Genomic DNA, 6,000 nt, shown 5'->3' with positions numbered 1-6,000 from the left:
TCCAATTGGAGCCTGGGGCAGATAGGTTTCCACCATATGTTACATGTGAAACGTATCCGCTGGTCCAGGAAAAGATACAGAGCGTAAAACAGTGTGTTCAACAGATCTGTTGCAGACTGACAAGTGTAAACAGATCCTATTATTGCATAGGTTCCTTTCAACTGTCAGTTTTTTAAAACTATGATGCAATGTTTTTTTGCAGCACAAAGGGAACCAAGCTGTAGGTAGGAGCTGCACTTAACCTCTTTAGCAGTAACCCCGAGTCAGGCTTAGGATGGAAATCCACAGCTCAGAGCGGTAAGCCCGAGTTGGATCCATGGGAGGTGTGTAATGTGCAGGGCTGCTGCAGATCTATCTCGCAGTAGGTTTTTTAGGGTCTAAAAGCTTGTGAAAAAATTGCACCAATTTCAGAACCTAAAATCTGGACATAATCATAACACTAGGGAGGTTAAAGGACACCTTAGCCCTTTTGAAAATTCAAAAGCAGAAGGAGCAGGCATGTTTAGGAGGCTCTCCTCATGCCCACCGCTCCCCTCATTCTCCTCAGTTCCCTTCCGTTAAAGCCTTATGCCTCCCTGAAGCTAGTGTTGGGCGAACAGTGTTCGCCACTGTTCGGGTTCTGCAGAACATCACCCTGTTCGGGTGATGTTCGAGTTCGGCCGAACACCTGACGGTGCTCGGCCAAACCGTTCGGCCATATGGCCGAACTAAGAGCGCATGGCCGAACGTTCCCCGAACGTTCGGCTAGCGCTGTGATTGGCCGAACGGGTCACGTGGTTCGGACCCGAACGCGCTCTGATTGGCCGAACGGTCACGTGGTTCGGGTAAATAAATACCCGAACCACGTCATATCTCCGCCATTTGTCTGTGGGTTTAGCTTTGGGTAGGCAGGCAGGGTAGTTCGCGCTCCAGCCACGCTAGCCAGGGTCCCCCCTGTCATTGTGTCACTGCTGGGAACAGTAGTACACCGCTTGCTCAGCCACACTATATAGCATTCTGTTTACTGCCACTCTGTGTACCTCGCTCAGCCACACTATATAGCATTCTGTTTACTGCCACTCTGTGTCTGCTGGGAATAGTAGTACACCGCTTGCTCAGCCACACTATATAGCATTCTGTTTACTGCCACTCTGTGTACCTCGCTCAGCCACACTATATAGCATTCTGTTTACTGCCACTCTGTGTCTGCTGGGAATAGTGGTACACCGCTCGCTCAGCCACACTATATAGCATTCTGTTCACTGTTCTGTGTCTGCTTGGAATAGTGGTACACCGCTCGCTCAGCCACACTATATAGCATTCTGTTTACTGTTCTGTGTCTGCTGGGAATAGTGGTACACCGCTCGCTCAGCCACACTATATAGCATTCTGTTTACTGTTCTGTGTCTGCTGGGAATAGTGGTACACCGCTCGCTCAGCCACACTATATAGCATTCTGTGCACTGTTCTGTGTCTGCTGGGAATAGTGGTACACCGCTCGCTCAGCCACACTATATAGCATTCTGTTCACTGTTCTGTGTCTGCTGGGAATAGTGGTACACCGCTCGCTCAGCCACACTATATAGCATTCTGTTTACTGTTCTGTGTCTGCTGGGAATAGTGGTACACCGCTCGCTCATCCACACTATATAGCATTCTGTTCACTGTTCTGTGTCTGCTGGGAATAGTGGTACACCGCCCGCTCAGCCACACTATATAGCATTCTGTTTACTGTTCTGTGTCTGCTGGGAATAGTGGTACACCGCTCGCTCAGCCACACTATATAGCATTCTGTTTACTGTTCTGTGTCTGCTGGGAATAGTGGTACACCGCTCGCTCAGCCACACTATATAGCATTCTGTGCACTGTTCTGTGTCTGCTGGGAATAGTGGTACACCGCTCGCTCAGCCACACTATATAGCATTCTGTTCACTGTTCTGTGTCTGCTGGGAATAGTGGTACACCGCTCGCTCAGCCACACTATATAGCATTCTGTTTACTGTTCTGTGTCTGCTGGGAATAGTGGTACACCGCTCGCTCATCCACACTATATAGCATTCTGTTCACTGTTCTGTGTCTGCTGGGAATAGTGGTACACCGCCCGCTCAGCCACACTATATAGCATTCTGTTCACTGTTCTGTGTCTGCTGGGAATAGTGGTACACCGCTCGCTCAGCCACACTATATAGCATTCTGTTCACTGTTCTGTGTCTGCTGGGAACAGTAGTACACCGCTCGCTCAGCCAGAGTATATAGCATTGTGTTTACTGCCACTCTGTGTACACCGCTCAGCCAGACTATATACCATTGTTTACTGACACTCTGTGTACACCGCTCAGCCAGACTATATACCATTGTTTACTGACACTCTGTGTACACCGCTCAGCCAGACTATATACCATTGTTTACTGCCACTCTGATTCTGCTGGGAACAGTAGTACACCGCTCGCTCAGCCAGACTATATAGCATTGTGTTTACTGCCACTCTGTGTACACCGCTCAGCCAGACTATATACCATTGTTTACTGACACTCTGTGTACACCGCTCAGCCAGACTATATACCATTGTTTACTGCCACTCTGATTCTGCTGGGAACAGTAGTACACCGCTCGCTCAGCCAGACTATATACCATTGTTTACTGACACTATATAGCAGACTATATAGCATTGTGTGTACACCGCTCAGCCAGACTATATACCATTGTTTACTGACACTCTGTGTACACCGCTCAGCCAGACTATATACCATTGTTTACTGCCACTCTGATTCTGCTGGGAACAGTAGTACACCGCTCGCTCAGCCAGACTATATACCATTGTTTACTGACACTCTGTGTACACCGCTCAGCCAGACTATATACCATTGTTTACTGCCACTCTGATTCTGCTGGGAACAGTAGTACACCGCTCGCTCAGCCAGACTATATAGCATTGTGTTTACTGCCACTCTGTGTACACCGCTCAGCCACACTATATAGCATTGCGTACTCTGCCAGTCAGTGTGTATATTGCTGGGATCAGTAATACTCCACTCACCGTCAACCACTATATGAGCTCAACATGAGTTCCCCAGAGACCTCCGCTGTGAGCAGCACTCCCAACAACAGCAACAGCCAACGCCCCACGCAAGCTATAACATCCACCCCAGCAGCCAGTGGTCAGCAGCAGCCCTCCCCGGAGGAGAACGTTGTGTCCATCAGTCCGTCGCCAGAGCGATTAATGAGGGCTGCCATTGAGGAGATGATGGGGCCTGATGTGGAGGAGGAGGTCTGGCTCAGGCCAGCATCCCAAGTTAATGTTGAGGACGATGAGGGGTCTGTGTCTGGGGATGTTGGGGTGGCAGAGGTGGTGGGTGGGTCAGACTCAGGAGAAGAGTTGTATGATGAGGATGATGATCGGGACCATCTGTATGTGCCTCAGAGTCCGACCCCGGAAAACATGTTGTATCGTGTGTTTAGGTACTAAAATCTGCGTTCCCTCCCAGTAGTGTTGGGCGAACAGTGTTTGCCACTGTTCGGGTTCTGCAGAACATCACCCTGTTCGGGGTGACTATATAGCAGACTATATAGCATTGTGTTTAATGCCACTCTGTGTACACGGCTCAGCCACACTATATAGCATTGTGTTTACTTCCACTCTGTGTCTGCTGGGAACAGTAGTACACCGCTCACCCGCCACTGTATAGCATTGTGCTCTGTGTCACTGCTGACAATAGTGGTACACCGCTCACCCACCACTGTATAGCATTTCTGTACTGCCACTGTACTGCTGCCAGTCAGCGTGTACTTTAAGGATAAGTGAAATGAGGAAGAAATCCGGTGAAAGAGGGAGGGGCAAGGGAAGAGGTGTTTCCCCTGACGGTTCACGTACAGGCCACAGGGGAGCACCCAAGAAAACCCACTCAATACTGCCCATGTTGTCCAGGACAACAACCCTCACAGATCCAAAAGAACAGGACCAGATAATTACTTGGATGACCTCTCAAGCGTCCAGCAGTGGGTTAAGCAGCACCAGCACATCACGCACGAGGTCCGAGTCCTCAGCCAGTTAAAGTCTGGGCTTTCTTTGAAGACTGCACTGAGGATGTTACCATGGCGATTTGCAAGGTGTGCAAGACCCGCCTGAGCAGGGGGAAAAGTATTAACAACCTCTCCACCACCAGCATGAGCCGCCACATTCTATCCAAACATCCCACTCTGTGGGCAAACGCGGCAGGACAGGGTACCACCAGCAACACTGCCTCCCTTGGGTTCACCAGACTCACCACCAGACCCGCCTCAGCAGCAGCAGTAGCCCAGCCATTGCGTGGTTCACAACATTCACAAACATCAGACGATGCTGACACTGTCACTTTCCGGACTAGTGCTCTTGAGGTCTCCCAGTGTTCATCAAACACAACAACCAACAGCCCTTCGGTGTGCAGCGCTACGGTTGAGTTGTCTGTCTCTGAGATGTTTGAGCACAAGAGGAAATTGCCAGCAAATGACCCCCGGGCCGTGGCAGTAACAGCCAGCCAGCATAGCCAAGCTTCTGGCCTGCGAAATGCTGCCATATCGAGTGGTGGAGACAAACAGCTTCAAGGGCATGATGTCAGTGGCCATCCCACGTTACGTTGTTCCCAGCCGCTACCACTTTGCGCGCTCTGCAGTGCCTGAGTTGCATGAGCACGTGGTCAGCTAAATAACCCGAAGCTTGAAGAATGCCGTTGCCTGCAAGGTTCACCTCACCACTGACACCTGGACGAGTGCGTTCGGCCAGGGTCGATACATCTCCCTTACCGCGCACTGGGTGAACCTTGTGGAGCCTGGCAGCGATTCCTCACCTGCTACGGCGCGGGTGTTGCCCACGCCGCAAACAGCTGGATAACAACAGCAGCACCTACCTCTCTGACTCCTTCTCCTCCAACGCATCTCAAAGCTGTACCTCATCCGGAAATGCTAACCCAGCACCAGCAGCAGTAGGATCGTGGAAGCAGTGCAGCACAGCTGTTGGCATGCGTCAGCAAGCATTGCTGAAGCTGATCTGCCTTGGGGATAAGCAGCACACAGGGGAGGAAATTTGGAGGGGAATAAAGGAACAGACGGATTTGTGGCTGGCACCGCTGGACCTGAAACCGGGCATGAAGCTAGACACCTGGCACGAACTGGCAATGTACGCAATAGAGGTGCTGGCTTGCCCGGCAGCCAGCGTTATGTCGGAACGCTGTTTCAGTGCTGCCGGAGGCATCATCACAGATCGGCGTATCCGCCTCTCCACAGAAAATGCAGACCGTCTGACTCAAATTAAAATGAATCAATCCTGGATTGGAAACGACTACGCAACACTCCTGGACCCCAACCAAGTAACATGACCGATGAACATCTGGGATGGTTTAGCGTTTCCGGTCCCTGTTTATTGAACCTCTCATCTGTATTACATTTATGACTGCATGGCGGCAAAAAGCATTGCTGCTATATCCGCACGCTTTTTGTCCTCATGCAAGGCCTGGGTTGTTGTGTCTCACAAAGCGTGGCCTTCTCCTCCTGCGCCTCCTCCTGTTCCATCACGTGTGCTGCTGCTGCTGCTGCTGCTGCTGCTGCTGGGTTACCGTTGCCGGTCCCTGTTTATTGAACCTCTTATCTTTATTACATTTATGACTACATGGCGGTACAAAGCATGCTATCCGCACGCTTTTTGTCCTCATGCAAGGCCTGGGTTGTTGTGTCTCACAAAGCGTGGCCTTCTCCTCCTGCGCCTCCTCCTGTTCCATCACGTGTGCTGCTGCTGGGTTAGCGTTGCCGCGTGGTCCCTGTTTATTGAACCACTTATCTTTATTACATTTATGACTGCATGGTGGTACAAAGCATGCTATCCGCACGCTTCTTGTCCTCATGCAAGGCCTGGGTTGTTGTGTCTCAAAGCGTGGCCTTCTCCTCCTGCGCCACCCTCCTCCTGTTCCATCACGTGTGCTGCTGCTGGGTTAGCATTACCGGTCCCTTTTCCTGGAACCTCTTATATGTATTACATTTATGACTGCATGC

This window comes from Hyperolius riggenbachi, chromosome 1, assembly GCF_040937935.1.
Source record: "Hyperolius riggenbachi isolate aHypRig1 chromosome 1, aHypRig1.pri, whole genome shotgun sequence".
NCBI classification, from domain to species: domain Eukaryota; kingdom Metazoa; phylum Chordata; class Amphibia; order Anura; family Hyperoliidae; genus Hyperolius; species Hyperolius riggenbachi.
Note: the sequence above shows the minus strand (reverse complement) of the source record.